This window comes from Coloeus monedula (genome assembly GCF_965178545.1).
Source record: "Coloeus monedula genome assembly, chromosome: 7".
In the NCBI taxonomy this organism is placed as follows: Eukaryota; Metazoa; Chordata; class Aves; order Passeriformes; family Corvidae; genus Coloeus; species Coloeus monedula.
In genome coordinates this window covers 10,586,776-10,604,948 of record NC_138787.1, presented here as the reverse complement: position 1 = coordinate 10,604,948, position 18,173 = coordinate 10,586,776, and the positions used below count along the sequence as shown (strand labels likewise).

The 18,173-nt window shown below is 39.4% G+C and overlaps 1 protein-coding gene across 3 annotated transcripts in view; it reads right to left on the bottom strand.

The window, feature by feature from the left end:
• The window catches only part of SLC39A10 (solute carrier family 39 member 10), a 60,945-nt gene extending 43,004 nt beyond the window's left edge, over positions 1 to 17,941 (bottom strand). For 2 of the 3 annotated variants that reach the window (XM_082284982.1, XM_082284987.1), the window contains exon 1: positions 17,840 to 17,938. The gene's annotated coding sequence lies outside the window, so the exon portion shown is untranslated. Of the gene's footprint in view, positions 1 to 17,839 lie in introns of all 3 variants that reach the window. The other variant, XM_082284986.1, reaches the window with a different exon arrangement.
• Positions 17,942 to 18,173: the final 232 nt, after the last annotated feature.

Sequence of the window (18,173 nt, the reverse complement as noted above, 5' to 3'; positions counted from 1 at the left end):
TTCCATAGCAGGCTTCAATCTAGCAGAAGCCTGCTATGTATCTAGAATGCATCTAGAAGCAAACCGACCTTCCCTTAATTTGTTAAGGAGGCACACATTTTTCGTTTAGACTCTTACATTACTGAATTGAACGAACCTAATTGTTTCTGGAAATGCTCCTTTGGTAAAAGGGATGATTCACACCACTACTACCGTAAGTATGGCCTGGCAGAGCCGCAGTCCTATCCTGTCCTAGTCCTGTCTGGAGTCCAAGCCATACCCCATGGTTATCCACCCCAAAAGCCTCCCAAAGTTGTGTGATTATTTGCTTGGTGACATGTAAAGGATTACTTGTTGCTTTAGCAACCAAACAAAAGTTATCTGTAAGAGTTGAAAAACCACATAAGCATTTAATTGAAGTCACGGTGCAAAAGAAAACTAGAGCTAACTTTTCTAGATACGATAAATGTTCATGATGCAGATACTGTAGCAAACAGACAAAGACATGTAGACCTCTCAAACACTTCACGACTTAAGACCACATCAGCTGCATGTGTTACACTACAGCAATTTTTTGGTATGTGATGCTGAATCTTTTCTGAAGTTTTCCAATTATTCTTTTATTTTCCCATTTTCATGTCTCAGTGATAGAATTTCTAATTTCCTATCTCCTCCAACATATTTTTCTCTCTTTAGTATTTATTTTTGTGGAAAAAAAATAACATAATCCATCCCTCATTTTTTTCCATATGTCTTACCAAATCCATCACTAGAATACAAACCATAGTAGCCCAAAGTCACTAGCTTACATCAAGTTTTAGGGACTGTTAGAAAGTGATTATGAGGTCATATACCAAACTGTTGTGCCAGGCCATTTGTACATTGATTTGAATGATTTTTACCTTGAAGTAGGTCCCTTCGATCTCAAAAATTTTGCACAGCAAATAAAATACAGATCTGATTATGACATTGGTTGTTAGAAATCTACCCCAATAGCACTGTTGATCACTAGACATGACTGATTCGTATTGCTGTTTGCTCTAGGAATAGAGCCACTGAGTGAAAAAAAAAATTAAAAAATTAAGTTTTCTCTTTTCATCAGAGTTTATTCAGAGGAAATTGTACTCAGTAATAAATAGAACATATGGGGTTTGTTAGCTTTTCTGAGTAAAATTCAGATAGTGTAAAATCTCCTTAAAAAAAGGGCAAAAACTCGTAATAAAACGGCATACTGATGCTACACAGTGACTTTCCAGAAACTCACCCAGCTAAGGTGTACCGATAAATAGGTCTCTGTTAGTGGGTTCCCCTCCCCTCCAGCTGTTAGCCACTCTAACATGTATCTGTTCACTTTAAATCCGGAAGGGGCCATTAGCAGGCCTGCCAGCACTCTGCTAACATTTCCTGCTAACAAATGAGTCTCATTTGTAGTTTGAGTTAGGCTAGAACTTCCCAGTCTGTCTGCTCCTGTCTTTCGTGCAATAAATTGAAAAGCCTGCTTATATCTAGAATATTTTCCCTGTAGTTGTACATTGTAGCTTGCATTTAGGCTTCTTCTCAGTAGTTTCAACCATACCTTTTTTGTGCAAGAGCTGCGTGCACATCAGTATTTGAAGAAGAGAAAATAGGACTTTCTATAACACGAGTTCAGAAACCCAAACCAAAAATTATTAGATCAGGCATTTACCATGAAGAAAAGCTGAGGAATGTGTTTCCTTGTAAAGCCCGTGGAGCAACTTTCTGTGCTGCAGGGAAGCTGGAGCAGCAGAGCAGGGCAGCCAGCACTGCAAGAGTGCTGAGAGCTTGAGAAAATACAAATGTATGCAACAAAGCCAGACTGACTTTTCAAGCTTCAGGAAGCATGATATATTACCATACTTTTAGAACAGAACTGGTTTGGTTTTTTTCCCTCTCACAGGGCACTTCCTTACTGAGTAACACCGCACAGTACACGCTCGTATGTTGGGCTGCAGGAAGGGAATGTGTATATATGTATCTCAAGTAATATAGAAAGACTTGGGACATCATGCTGCAAAAGCAGATTGTAGCTTCTGGGGACTTGTCACAAGATGGGGTCCTGTCCTGCAGCGCACCTCCAGCTCCAGTTCAACGCTGCAGCCCCTTCCCAGTGCCCTGAGACCTTCAGCTCTGAGATGCAGGCCTAGGGAGGAGACAGATGTGGGAGATCTGAGGGAGTTTGACAGATCTCACACACTGATTTCCTGTCTCCCCTTACAACAGCCCAGTTGCAGGTGAGGGGGTAGAAGGTTGACATACATATGTATACAAAAGAAGTAGTTTGTTTAGACAAACTATGGAAAAAAACCCCCAACCAAAACCCAAAGCCACTCAATTTGTAATTCTGCACACTGTTCTCATATCCTGATAGTGCCTCTGAATATAGGAGTCTTGTGAGTATTCGTTGCAGAACTGGAACAATAATAGTGAAAAATATTTTAACCAGGAGAAATTAATTTAGAAAGCTGGTAGTTGAAGGTGTACACAAATCTTGTTATATAAGTGGGGGGGAAATGTCACTACTTGTTGCCAAAATGAAGTTTTTTACCCCTCTGGCAAATTCAGCTTTTTTTTTGGTTGAAGAACCCAACTTAATTTTCTTACTTTTGAAATAGTGATGTCTCATGAAAAAGCCAAGGTAATGGCTAGAAACATCAACTTCCTCCTTTTATTTTAAATCATCTTGCCCAAGATTTAATCAGAACTCAAAGCAGTTTGAATGCTAACATAGTTGGGTCTGTGGCACATGTTGCACACATATTTTCTTTTCTTCTTTTTAAAACATTTTTTCTGGTTTCTGTCCTGTGGCACATGTTGCACACATATTTTCTTTTCTTCTCTTTAAAACATTTTTTCTGGTTTCTGTCCCTGCCTTTCATTCATTCTGGGCGACTGAAACAAAGTCAGAAATGCCATTTCTTATGTGACAATGACCAACAAGTATTACTCAGTTTGCTAGAGAAATTCAGTGGCAGAGTTAACCTTGAGGAGAGAATGGCTGACAGGGCACAGCTGTTGTCAGTGCAGACTTGCCAAGCAGAAGGATTTTACCCAGTTCCTCAGGAGTGGAAGAGCTTTGCTACAGGAGGCTTGCTCAGAAGTACACTGACAAGAGCTCTGAAGTGAAATATCGGGGAATCATATAGAAATCATAATTTCCTACTCTGTGTCTCAAATATGACCTGTTGACAGTTGTCTCTTCTCTGAATTTACTGATGTATTTTTTGTACAACCATCTCTGGTTAGTTGTGTTGTACAGATTTACTTGTACTTTCACTGCTTGGCAGTTTGAGGTGTGCTCATCCCCAGGCACTGATTGGTGCTGAAGCAGCAGAGACTTTGCTTATGGCAAGGACAGAAGGGAAGCGTTTAAGCATCGGGGAAACTTAAAGAAGCAGGTGGTGATTCTGTGATTAAAGCTGTGCTTGGAAATAGGCAGTGATGTTCTCTGGGGGATTTCACTGCCTCAGGACTGCTTGGTTTGTTTGCCGTGAATTTAAAGCCCAAGTTTATTTAACTCCACGGCCGTGTATAAAGATGGTACTTTTAGTAGAGACTATATGTGCTTTTTTCACCTTCCTGCCAAACTGGGTGCTCTCCTTTAAGCCTTTGCTTGGCAGGTTGCTTTAATTAGCTCTAATTGGTTTCAACTATGTGAATTCCAATGGTAAATCAAAGTAGATCTGGCTAGTTTTGCATAAACTAGTAAGTATAATTTGAAAGTTACTTTAGTCATAAGATGGGGAAAAAAAAGGGAAATACATCTGAGCTTTTTAGTTTTGTTTTTGCAAACCACTCTTACCATTCTTTTACAACATGTAGATACTCCTCTGTTTGGACAGTATCTAAACATGTATGAGCATTTGTATAGGTTTTGAAGCAAACGTGTCAAAGTCGATGAGACTGCATAATTTTAAATATGGTACTAGTGTAAGTACCAATGGGAAGTCAGTTCAAACAGAAATCTAGGATTTATTTATTTATTTATTTTTAACATGCCAAAACAAGATACAGGTTTTAAAGATCTTAGTTTTAGAAGTTTTTGGATTGGCCTTTTGTGCGGAAGGGCTGGGCTTTTTTGTTTTGTTTATAAACATGGGCTGACATTTTTAGAAAAAATATAACCCCTTTTTCATTGGCCCTAGGCTTAAGGTTACGTAAACATTAAAGGACATAAGCAGAAGGGTGTGATGCTGCAGCAGCAGCTGAAGTCTTTGGGGCACTCAAAGGTTTGTCTGCAATTTGGGAAAAAGCCAGTATGACCTTTGGCTAATTTTGCAAAGCTAGCAAACACTGGTATACTTATCCACAGGAAAACTTGCTGGCAAGCTTTACTTTGTTAAATGACTCTCCCTTTGTTTTGTTATTATTTGTTTTAAACATAACTATCCAGTCCTGCTCTGTAAAGCAGTCAAAAGCCTTTTCATTGGATCTGAGACAGGCAGGATTTGCTGGTTGCAGGTCTGGGATAAAATTCAGCGTGGAAGATACTAGAAAGTGTGTCACAGCCTTCTTGCTCTCTTGCAGACTCAGGTTTATTTATTTTTCTCCCTTCCTTCCTGCCTGCTGAAAACACCTGTTTGCTTGTGGCATCTTTTCTGTAGGCAGTGGTTGCAGAGATATCATCTTCATACCAAAGGATGTGGTGGGAGGGAAAGGCCAGTCAGCTGCTTCCTGCAGCACATGAGCGGGGCGAGATTGCAGAGCACAAAGAACTTATGGTCATATTCACAGAAGAGCTCTGTGTCAATAAATATGGATATTATCTGCTGGAGCCAGGCAGGGTTCGAAACATTAAACAAAGCTGTACTAGCTGGCTGGGTGGGGTGGAAATTCCTCTAAAGGCTTTCACTTATAAAAGCAAACGACTGATTCCAAAACTGACCCACCTGACCGAAGAGAAAATATTGACTTTCATGTAATCTCTTTATAAACTGAGGAATTTGTTTTACACCCTCTTCTCAAACAGAATGGAAAAAATGTAATGAGACTGTCCCTGACATTATTTGAAGGAATCAATGAGCAGCTTAAAATAAGAAAACAAAGGTCAGCATCTTTTTTTGTCAGTCCCTGTGAAATTGTAACCACTAATTTGGTGAATTAGCATTTTTTATATATGACCTAGACTTAGCTGAGTAATGGAAGCATGGCTCTTCTAAAGCTGGATTTTACTAGGCAGCTGGGGTGAAGTGCCTCATTTCACCTCTGTTACATTTGGGAGTGGAAATGACAAATTTTGAACTCCTGCAATTCCTCCATTATCAGCAGGAAGAATCAGGAGGCCAAGACATCCTTAAGCTGCTGTCTACCTGTTTTGAGTACCTTGGGGCCATTGCTCGTCTGTGAAACTTTGGCAGTGGAAAGGGAAGCCAATATGAGCTTGAATGAATGGGCATGGATGTCATACAGCCTCATCCCATCTTCAGCACAGATCCAAAAACCTCAGAGACACCTACAGAGAACATGTGACAAGAACATGCACTGGCAGGGAAAACAAAGGTATAGTTTACAGAAATAAAGCAAATTATGAAATGGGTGTTTTGTTTGCTTTTCTTTTAATAAGCTGTACCAGTAACAAAATCTAAAATCAAGAGAAAGGCTCTCAAAATCAAAATTATCACAGGCTGGGCCACAGTTTAGGGAAAGAATTAGCGTAAGGTCAGCTGTGTTTATCCTTCCATGCCTGCTAATTCATAACTGGGAGTTGAAGGGAGCAGTAGGATGCTGGCCTTCAGGGCACCATGGAGACTACATGACCTTTGCTTTGAAATGCTGGTATGCTCTTGAAGTTGGATTCTTTTCCACCATAATTTATGTTTGTCATTTTTACACCTGTATTTCATGATTTCTAGAGGAAATAAATAAGGAGACACCAGGAAGAGCGTGAATGACATTAGGAAACACCCCAATTTCCAAATCTTTAAGTACAACCATTTGACAGTACTATTAGGTGTTGCAGCTTTATTTTCCGTGTTGCTGCCCCAGAATCCTTTGCACAGTTGGATGCTAATTTTTGGTTTTAATGACACAAGGAGGAGTGTGAATTTAAGCATAAAGAGCTATGAAGAAGGGAATAAACTTTAGCTGATGTACAAAAATATGAATCATAGAGTCATTAAATATGGTCTAAATGATAAGAAATGTAAAATCCAGAGATGAGTATCCATGGAATTACAGGGAGAGACAGGCCATGAGGATGTTGCACAGTAGAACTGGGAAGAGAAATGGAGAGGCCTGTTACATGACTATTTCTGATCTGCATGACTTAGCGACCTCACTTGATACCTCTTTCTGTAAACCTGTAGTAACTCCTCTGAGAGCAAGCTACAGCAGCAGCAGGATAGAGTATTACAGTGATGAATACTTCCCATTATTGGTTAGAAAGGAAGAGAAGTTTTGAAGCATTTTCTCAGGCATGGGACTAAGGAGACTGCTCGTGACAGAGGGGATGTGGTCATGTGTCTTTGCTGACACATCAGGTGATGGATTTGCCATGTATTAGAGCATTGAGAGCTCTGAGGAGACTCTAGGGTGGGAATGCCAGTAAGCAAGCAGAGAGAAAATAAAACATTTCTGCAATGTTTGGGTTGGACTAACTTTGCTGAGATGTTGGACTGACATCCAGTCTGTCCATCCATGGATATGTCATCCAAGAAAATGAACTCACAAGCTCAAGGGAAGAAAATCACTCTGAGACAAGCTCAATGCCAGTTTTGTCAACACTGAAATTGAAAAGAAAAAAAAAAAAAAAGAAAAAGTTACATTTGAAAATGCTTGATTTCACTCACACTTTTAGTGTCTTTCCACTCCTCTCAGATAACCTTGCCTTGTATTTCTCTCTTCATAAATGTAAATAAAAAATCATTCCCATATACACAAAGGGGAAACTCTTAATGATCTTTTGTAATACCTCTAATGAAATTATTGTGCACTTCTCCAAGAAAAACACGAGTTCATGCCTTTTCTTGGTTAAGCAGAGCATCCCAAGAATACTTAAAATGTTAAACAGCAAATGCGGTTTGTTCTTTATGACAGGTTACATTGTTGAATGTATACCAAAATGCACCACAAGCATGCAGTGACGTAATTCAACACTATAAACTAATTAAAAAAACCCCAAATACTACTGCCTTTTGGACAGATAGGGGCAAAATTAAAGGACTTGTGAGTGAACTGATACTTATTTTTTCATTTAATCATGGTGCCAATCTCTGAACAACTATGTCTGCTCATGGAACTCCTTCCAACAGGTGGTTTTCTTTAAATGTATGAAGAGTGTATCTGTATGATTTCTGAAGAGTTTTTCTCTCCTGCTGAGGTTTCTTAGTTATTTCTCAGAAGAAAAAAAAAAATTACCAATGAAGGTGCTTCACCCTGTTCATCCATTAAGGTGAGTGGGTGGTGGCTCTCACTGAAAGCAGTCTCACAGTAGCTTTTGGCTGTCAGGCCACTTATGTAGTTACCTACACCCAGTACCTTAAAACAGTTCATGGAGTCATAACCTTACTCTGAGCAGTATTTACTTCAGAGAATCACCTTTCTTTATTTTTTGCAGGCAGTTTAGTATAAATCCTCGTAGCTGGGTAAACATAATTTCATTTACATTTTCAAATTAGTTTTCTATTAATTGTTAGATATATGAGAGAAATCCACTGGATTAATTGCAAGTGCAATCTGAAGTTTGAAAGCCTATAATCTGTCAGATTTCCAGTTTACTAAAATTCTGAGAATAAGTCTCCAAAGCACAACATAATATCCTTTGGCAAATCAATACACACAATGGGAAGAAGGAAATGGTACACTGGAGCTTCAAGACATTGCTTCTTGAAGATAAACAGAAGCTAAAACTAAAGTCAATACTTACTAATGATTTGCAAGGAAGCTTGAAATGAGAATATTTTAGTTAAGCCAGGTACTTGAAAAGGGACTGCTTGGGGCTTTCCAGCTCACAAATACCTGGGTTGGGCTGGCTTGTTGCCAGATTCTAGGAAATTCTCAACCCAAAACCAGCTCACAGAGCTTTACTTAAGTTTATCTCAGATAACAGGAAAGTACTTAGTTTGGACAGTGTGATTCTGGGATGACATTATTTATGTTACAGGATGTGTCAAATTCATAGCATAAAAATGACAAGAATTTGTTCCTGTTTTTCCAAGGGGCTTTGGTTTTAAGGTAATGTACTCTTCTTTCCCTCAGGGAAGTATACAAATTTTGGCCCCATTATCTCAGAAGATATTAACAGTATCACAGCTATTACTAATTAGACAAAAAATAGAGTGGCTATGCAGCTTCTAAAAACAGAGAATCAGAAAATGGACTGCCAGCGCCTGAAAGTCCTGCAGGCACCCCATTCTTGAGAGCAGCATGCACACATTACAGAGCAGATCAGGCCACTTACACGATGCTGAGCGTCAGCTCCATCATTCAGGACAGCAGTGTCTGATTCTTGTCATTTCTCTCTTTCTCCTCTTCCTCATTTACAGTAGTGAGAAACTGCATGGCCTTTAGTCATTTCCCTAAACAGGAAGAGTTGCTATCGATGCAGTTTCTTTTTTGAACTACTGTAATTTTAAGGAGCTGTTTGAAGAGGGTTTTGTTATTTATTATTGTATTGAAATTGAACCTTGAGCTAGTAAAACAAATATTATGGTTGTGCTCTAGTTATAAAACCAGAGCTGCTGTTTTCACAAGAGGACACTTCAAATTGCTGCACAAAACCTTTGACTGTTGAGCACTGAGAGGTTTGCAGTGTACAAGCCTCAGTTATTGTGAACAGCCAAGGAGCAATAGACAGTTTTTCAGAGGTTATTGCTGGTAGTTTAATTGTAATCTAAAATATAGAAAAAAGTGATTTTTTTAGGGGAGGGTGGGGTGGATCAATATAACTGCAACACTTTCCATTTTTTAATGCCACTTGTTTTGTATTGCAAAACAGCACAGAAACTGCATTAATTTCAGAAATCAGTGATCTCCTGAGGGCAGAGTCAGTCTTCATTCTAATATAACTCGATCAGCAATCACTGAGAAAGCTGAGTGAGGAGGAAAGAACAGGACTTCAAGAATTTGGCAGAGGCAGATGGAATTGCCCAAACACCTCTGTCTAGTCATTGCTCTGTAACAGTTGTGTCTTCACAGAAAGCTTTTCAGAGATTATAGAATCAGAATCGTCAAGGTTGGAGAAGGCCTTTGAGATCATCCAGTCCAACAATCAGCCTTGTACTACCACTAACTATGAGATGATTCAGTCTTTATAAGGCAGTTCATATTTTCAAGAATCTGCAAGAGGAACTGACCTTTTTCCTAACATGACTTCAATGTAGGATCTCACCTGGGTAGAGGCCCCAAAGAGACATTCTGGTTTCCAGTTGTAGAAAACCGGGACAGCAGTTCTGTTTGTTCTGGGGACAGCATTTCCATGTCTTTTCTGACAGTGTATTCTTCAAAAGAACATAACCTACAGGTCAGTCAGTCTCACCTGAATGCCTGGCAAGATTGTGGAGCAGATTTTCCTGGAAACTATGCAAAGGCATACGGAAAATAAGGAGGAGAGTGATGACAGCCTGAGGGCATGGCCTCACTAAGAGCAAGTCATGCCTGACAAGTGGGGTGGCCTGCTACAATGGGGTTACAGTTGTTGATGCATAAGAGAAGAGCAGCTGACATCATCTGCCTGGAGCTGTACAAAGCACTTGACACTACCCTCATGACATCCTTGTCTCTAAAGTGGGAAGACATGGATTTGGCGGATGGATCTTGGTGGATAATGGATTGGTTAGATGATCACACTCAGTCAACAGCTCAATGTCCAGGTGAGACCAGTGATGAGTGATGTTCCTCAGGGGTTGATGTTGGGATTGGCACTTTTTAACATCGGTGACATGGACAGTGGGATTGAGTGCACTGTCAGCAAATTTGCCGACGACACCGAGCTGTGTGGTGCGCTTGACACACTGGAGGGAAGGGATGCCATCCAGAGGGACCTGGACAGGCTGGAGAGCTTGGCCCATGTGAAGTTCATGAGGCTCAGCAAGGCCAAGTGCAAGGTTGTTGGAAGGTTTTTTTGAAGGACAGGAAACACAGTACCTAAACCAGTGCAGATGGTTCCTCTGTGGCAGCGCTTGCCAAGGTGCAATTGTAACTGAATAGTGATGGGTACAGAGGAATGAATGAGAAAAATCTGTTGCTGATAAGGGCTCAAATACAAGACTTCAGGTAAATATTTCTCCTCACTGCCTAGTCAGTCTTCTCACTGCAGGCCCTTGAGGTCTCTCACCACTGACTGCTGTCACACAGGGTCTGTCTCAGCCAGCCAAGCCCTGGTGACACAGAGGACATACTATATATTTTTGGTCCTGAGATACCGGTGAGGAATAATTTTCCCAGAATTAAGTTTTATCCTTCAATAACCATGCAGCAAGCAACAGCTTGAGAACACTTTCCCATTTGACATTTGCATAGTGAACCTCCCCTGGAGCAGACTTTCATAGCACCTCTGAAGTTAATGCCTTAATAAAAACAACTTCTCCTCAATGGATTTTGTTTGCTTTAGCCTGACCTTATTTTCAGGGGATCAAAATTTAGCAATAGTATTTTTATGGTCTTGAACTCTCTTCTGTTTTCGGAAAAATCATGTTCTTAAGTTCAGAAAGGAGGCAGAAATTTTTTTCCCTTTAGTTTCACTTTATCACATTCTAGGAGGAGCAAAACCACATACCAGAAGCCTCCCACAAAAAAAAAAAAAGCTGACAGATGAAGTTTTTTTAGAGAACTTATTTCCACACCGATTTTTTTTTAAAAAGTACATAAAAAGTGATGTACAGCATTTTGATACCTATGGCTGTACTACTTTGTTGAGAGGTTCGAAGCTAGGATTTAGTACAGTTTAGTCTTAAGTACTGCAAAGCATCCACAAACTACAGGGAAGGAATGATTACTGAAACACCTAAAAAGCAAGCAAGCCATATGTGAGTGACACGGTTTTCATCTTTACCCATACACTCCAAACTTGGACATTATCTTTGGCAGAAAGACAAAGCTGTTCGGAAAAATTGACTCTGGTGTTCAGTAGGGAACAGGGAGTCCTGTGGAGACAATGGGATGTAAGACTTTCCTCCCTCCGCCCCCCATTGTGCTCATGGCTGGTGAAGTTCCAAGAGAACGTGGAAAAAAGATTTCTAAAGGTTTCTATTACCCTGAAACAATCATTTTCAGTAGTCACCTAATGAACCCAAAGGAAGTCCACTTGGTTTAATTTTTTTCCCTGAAAACGATGATAAAACAAGTTTATAAAGGAACATGGTACTTACCCTTTATCAGGCTCTAATTCAAGAGTTTAAAGCATTTTGCTGGCTTTACACAGGCAAGTATTTACCTCACTCAGTTGCTTCGTAGCTCCTTTCAAATCAATAGGAATGTAAATGTGCCACTAGTAGAACATGACATCAAGCGCGTGTGTGTGAGTGCTGGGGTAGGGGAAGGGCGATGGTGAATGTTTTCAGCTCTGAGACTACCAAGCAGGTAGATATTTAGCAAATTCTGCCATTTCCAGAAAAATCCTAGGTGCTAGAATCCAGGCATTTTGAAAGCGATGTTTTTTCTGTAGGTACACTGAATGCACGTGAAAAAGAACCAACAAAACAACCAAAGCAACACTTGATTTCTGCCAGGTATGTGAGACCGTAACAACCACCATAACAACATAACAAATCTGCTTTTTTAAAGAAATGCTTCATACACACTGAATTCAGTATGGACCAAGATGACGGTGTTTACTTCTCTATTTGATAGCAACATTTGGGACCCTCTAGTATGCAGAGAAATATTATCCCAAATATTACATGGCTGAATGAGAAATGGAGTATACCAAGAAGCTGATACAAAATCTGCAAAAATCAATATGCTCACTTCAGTCAGCTCTGAAATAAACTTCAACATTAGTTTTGCTTCTCAATGTTCAATTTCAAGAGAGATTTTTTGGATGAAAATGGCAGAGAAAAATAGAAAAGATAAGCCTAACATCTACAATGAAGCAGTAATGCTTAGCTATCGTTAAGAGTCATGGCTTCCTTTCTTTCACATAGAAATCTTTGCACAGGAAGAAAGCTTCCCTTCCTTCTCACTCCTTCATGAAAATTGTTTTAGATTTTGGTTTCTCTAAGCCATCACAGAAAATTTTTGGTTTTGTTGTAAGCAGCAAGGTGTTTGTGTTTGATTGCTTCCAACTGCCAGAAGCAGTTGCAGAAAAGTGTGCAGCATAGCTATTCCAGAAATTATGTACAGAAGAAATGCCTTGCTGCATTGCCTCTTTGCTTTACTTTCTTTTACTCATGTTCACATGATACAATCATACATATATCATATGTTCACATATCTCTCTCTCTCTCTCTCTATCTATCTATCTGGTCTATATCTATTTTCATAGATAAGCCCAAATCTAAAAACATTTAATGCAGAGATGGAATCAGGGTAAGTGGTCTTGCAGAATAATGAAGCAAGCATCTTGCAATTAATAAAATAAAATAAAATAAAATATTTATGGAGGTCAGAGGTGGAGGTTTACTAGATTAGGGCAGCACAGTGGGAATAGAAAACTAGCTGTGCCCTGAGGATGGTTTTGTAGCTGAAGCCAGGAAAGATATGTTCAGAGTGCAGTTTGCTCAGCCAAACCTGTTTAGGTACACAGCACTCAGCCTGTTCATAGACTCTGTCTCCAATGATTGACACTTCTCGTATGATCAGGTTGTTTTATATTAGAAGGTTGGGGGTTTACCAGATGATTATAATGATCAATAAGTTAAAAATAAATGACAGCCTCATGATTTACCTGGTATAAATCTGAAAAATACATGCATTGTGCTTTGTATTGTCAAGCATAAATTATCGTGTTCTTTCCAGAGTGTGATATCTGTTGTGGGAGTAACTGGTTTGTTTTAGGATTCCTCGTGTTAGATAAAATTAATGGTGATATTTTCTTCTATTTCCTTATTCAGGACATTTATTCATACAATCAACTCTAAGCTTAAGAGTTTTCCAGGTGAATTTTTGGACACAGAGTGAAATACAGGAACAGTAAAGACCCTTTTAGGCAGTAAAGCTGCATTTTTAATCCCAGCAGTGATCTGTCATTCTCTGTTAAAGAGAAGATGCTGGATGTATTTTTAGACCAGCTTAATTGCACTATCTGCATGAGGTTTCTCCTTGCAGTAACAGGAGCAGTGCTTCACTGTGGAGAGCTGACACCTCATCTGTACAGAGGCAAGGTGCTTTCTTCTTTTCTAAGAGAGAGGATGGTTTAAGGTTGAGCCAATAATTATGCTGAAGCTATATGGATTGAGTAGTATTAGGGCTACAGTAAGAGGGAATGGACTTACAACAGCATTGCAGGGAATACCTCCAAAGTCCTTCATCTGAGGAGTCAGCCAGAGATTTGCTTCTCTTGAGCTATAGTTTTTCTTCTGTTATCCCTTCTGGCTACTGAAGAAAGACTTTTATTCAGGTGCAGATTTATTGGAGGTGAAGCGTGAAAGTGGGCTAATTTAACTCTCCCCTTAGTCCTGCCTCTTGCTGTTTTCCTCAGAGGCAGCAACCACTGATAAGAAATTGGAGAAGGGTATGGGAATACATACCTATAGAGGTAACAGTGAACAAATTGTTGAGGAGGTGGTAAGCATCCTTTATCCAGTTGGAATTATAATAATGATTTTTCTTGGCCAAGACAAGACAGATACAGTCATAAAAAGCCCTGAGTTTTGAAATTCTGCTAATCTAATTGCTCTTTTGAGCCCCATTTGTTTATATTGATGGGTACACATTTAAAAGTCAGAATAAAAGAAAGGCACAAAGTGAACAACTAATGTTCCTGAGCAGATGCACTGCCTTGCCCTTAATTGTCTCCTGAGAGGATTGAAGGGATAACTCTACCAGCTACTCCACATCTGAACTAGAATTGGGTTCTGATTAATTGGAGATACTGCTCTAGAGAAAGGCTTGGTGGGGATGGGAGGTGTGAGTGGGTGTGTGTTAACTACAAACCTGAATTTCAGGATGCAGTTCAAATAGACTGGACAGCAGGAGTCCTCAAACTGAAAAATACAATTAAGATGTACAGCACAGGTCTGCTTCACAGCGGGTTTTAAAATGTAGTTCGAGATCATCTCAGGGTAATTAACATCAAAGGGTCAGAATCAGTTTCAGGCAAAATTAAAGAGGTGGAAAACACTCATAATTATATGTTCAGTGCTTTAATAGAAGAAAATAAAAGGTTTGACCTGAAATGGGAAATGGAAACTGATCTGCAGTATACAAGTGTCACTTGAGTCAGGTGCCTAAAGGAATTGGCAGTGTCAAAAAGCTTTCTGCTCCCACCTTCCCCTTTGCAAGGTGGATGGCCGATGTGTTGAAGTAGTATTTTAGGGAAAATTCAAAAGGCATTGCTGGCCTGGAAGAATGCCTGAAAGGAAGTGTTTGAGAACATTAAAGTATCTCATCTGACATACTTAACCAATTTTTGAAGGGACATGGGTTATGAGAGATCCTTTTTATCTTCAGTTCCAGCAATTTCCAGACTGTGTAATACTGTCCCTGAAGCTCTTGCAAAGCAGTTCTAACTATTTGTCATTCATAAGCCCTTCTTCCCAACATTCAGGCTCTGAGTAGATTAAGATTCCAGATCTAGATTTCTCTTACTGTTACATCTCTGGGAAAAAGTCTAAGAAGTTGCTTTAGCAGTAGGGAATTACCTCAGCAATGGCAAACTCTCTAAGAGTCTTAAAATTCAAGTGAGACATACATGGGGATCCCCTGGAGTATCTACTGGTGTGAGATGATCTGGCCAATGATACTTTTATGCTTTCCAGGAATCTTCAGGTCCTAGATAGAACCTTTTTTGAGGGAATGAATGCTTTGGCATATTGGTCCCATTCTCAGTGAAAGCCTTCAGAGCTCCTTCTCATGTGCAGTTATTGCAGACACATGAAATTGCAGGAGGGTTTTCATGCATGATTGGCTTTTACCTGGAAATCTGCAATATCCTGCTGCAGCTTACATGCAGGAAGTTGATGTTCCCTGTATGTGTCACATTTATCGTGTGACATAGCAAGGGGTGTCCTTGCAAAGTCATAGCTTTGAGAAGACAGGCCCTTCAACCTGCATAAAACCTCAGAGATGTTGTCTTTTCACCCTAATCAGAATGGAAAACAGAATGGAAAACAAGAACATAAAGGAAAAATATTCTTCTAGTGCTCTCTTTCAATGGTGTCTAAAGGATCATGTTCTGAACATTAACTTGACATTTCAATTTAACATTAACTGTGCTATAAATGATGACATGAAAAAAAGTATGGCGCACTGTCATTCCAGGTGCTACTCAAACCCTGTGCAGAGGGACTAAAAGTGACTTAAAACCAGTGATAAGAAATGCAGAACTTAGAAGCCATTTAATAGATCTGGTATTCAAAAAATTTACTGTCTTTGATTTTTTATAGTTTTCCTGTATGGACCTAAAAGCCCACTTAGTGTTTCAGTTAGACACAATTAATTAGCAATATAATTTCTACTGGTCTGAAGAACAAGACATGTAAATGGATTCAAATAATTAAACTATGCTAGCAAGAATTAAGACAAACATGGCAATGCCTAAGCTTGGAGCTTGAAATTAGAAGCACAAGAAAATCCCAGTAAGTTATGCACCAGGAGAGATGCACAGCTGGAAACACAATGTAGAATTTTTGACAGTCGCTTTCACCCCGGCTCTTTGCCAGTAAATCATAATTTCCTTTAGAAGGAAGGAGTACAACTCATGCCTTTACTTTGAAAGAATTTAATGGCCAGTACTTCTTTAACACCTGGAATGAGATATTAGCATTGGAATGGGAGCTTAACAGAATTAGTTAGAGAGCATTATGAGAATATACCAAATGATGTGAGTGAAGATAATAAGCAGAAATACTAAAAAAACCCAAACCAACCAACCTGACACACCTCCCCCCTCCGACACCACATCCCCACAGCTCCCCCAAATATATCTTTTGGACCAGGTAAGAAATCATAAGGGCAATGGATGTAAGAACAAATTTGATAGAGTGAAAGGTTAAGCAGTATTTGAAACCTTAAGAAGAAATCTGAACAGGCAAGACGCTCCTTAAAATTTATCAGGATCATTTGTAATATTCATTTAATCCCAAAGAAGTTCAGAATTCCTCCTACCTCCCACTGAGCACTGCTTTATGCTTTCAAAGCATTCATTTCCTTTAGGCCTATCCAGGAGCAACCATCACCTGCCTAGACAGTAATCAGATTATGCTAATGGTGCTCCAGAAGCCTAACTAAAGTTTTAACCTGCTGTAAAACACCCTTTCTTTTCAAGCAATTCAAGACTCAGTCTGATGCTTTTTTCACACAGCTTGTCGTGCAACCGGATACTTCATATCCATATGCAATCTGCCAGTCTGATTTAATTGCATAACTCAGTTTACCTGCAGTTTATCCAAGATCAGACCCTACATGAAATCAAACACTGCAGCATTTTGTAGAAGTGCATTTGTGAAGACTATCACTTCTGCTCCCTGAACCCTTTCCCTCCAAAATTTGTTTTTGGGGAACACTATGATCTTGCCATCCCTAGATTTGGTATCTAACTTGAGGTGGCAGCCCTAACACTTGCATGATTTTAGCTACAGATGATCCATCACTGGCAAATAAAATTTTTAATTATATGACACATTTCTTAACTAACACCAAAAAAAAAAAAAAGAAAAAAAAAAGGAAAAAAAGAAAACTAAGAATCTCTTTTATGTACACTTAAAAACATTCCTTGCCTGATCAGAATGTAAGAAATTTATGATAAGCTTTTTTAATGCAGGTGTTTGGTGAATCTATTTGGATGACTTTGTAACCTTCTGCTCTACCACTTTCACATTACTGTTAATCTGTGTAATGTCTAAACCAACCCTAAAGAATAGTTCAAGAGGAAGTGATGTACCTTAGTTGTTTCTTTTGGAGCTGCTTCTGAGCACATGCCATTAACACTCTATACATGAATGGGAAAGTAATCACGGTATGTCATTAAAGGCTGGTGATGAACACACTGACAGCATATTTCTCTCATTCATTACTGCTCACACACAATATACCTGATCCAGCTATATTCTTCTCTAATTCCATACATGCCTACTCTTTTTTTTTTTTTTTCCAGTTGTCCAGCAGGTCTTTACTTGTCGAGCTCCCTGTTTACAAAGTAAATGGCACATACTGGTAGCCAGCCAGTGCTGTTCATCCAGCTGCTGAGCGCATTTAGTGTGCAACAGGCTTTCACTCCACCTCAGAAAGCTCTGCTTAGAGCTTTAGCACCCAACCCTCCCAACTGAAGATGTTGCAATACTTACAGCACTTTTGAATTAATACAAGAGATGGTCTCATATATCATTATTACATCTGATAGCATGTTTTCCACTCATGAACCAATTTCCTGGAAGAGTATTTTATGCCCACAACAGATTTTAATTTAAAAGTATGAGACTGTGTTTCCATGTTTATTGCCTCTCTTTACAAACTGAAGGATTACTTTTCTCTTCTCTCCCTGCTTTTTCACAATCTGTGGGAGAGGACAAGCGAATTGATTTCTTGTAACTCCTGATTTAAAAAAGTAAGCAATTTTTTTGATCCTTGGGTTTACACCTACATCCTTAGAGTTAAGGATTTTGAAGCAAACTCAAATACTTGTTCTGCATCTGCAACTTTCTTCAGAATTCTGTAGAACTTTATGTTTCACCATTTCATTGTCTGGTAGCATACTGTCTGCTCAGCAAGGTTAACAGAAAGAAATGAAATATCAAACTATACTTACTGCCTGTCCTGGAGATGGCTGGACTCTGTCTTCACAGGGAGGGAAAAGAGACTACAGAGATTTTACTCTAATAAATGTAAAGCATTCCCTAAGCCTCTCCATCCACAGCAATGCCACAGAAGACTACTGGGACAACACTTTATAGAGAAGGAGGTCTAAAACACGTGGAGGATGTTTACATGACACTGCTACCAGGAACTGACCATGAAACAGGGCACTTTGGGGAAAAAGCTTGTCGTGAAAACTGCGTAAAACCCCTGCCTCTGACTGCCAGTAGTGGCTTAGTGGATTCCCCTGAGATGATTTACAAACAAAGGGCACCAAAGTGTGCAAA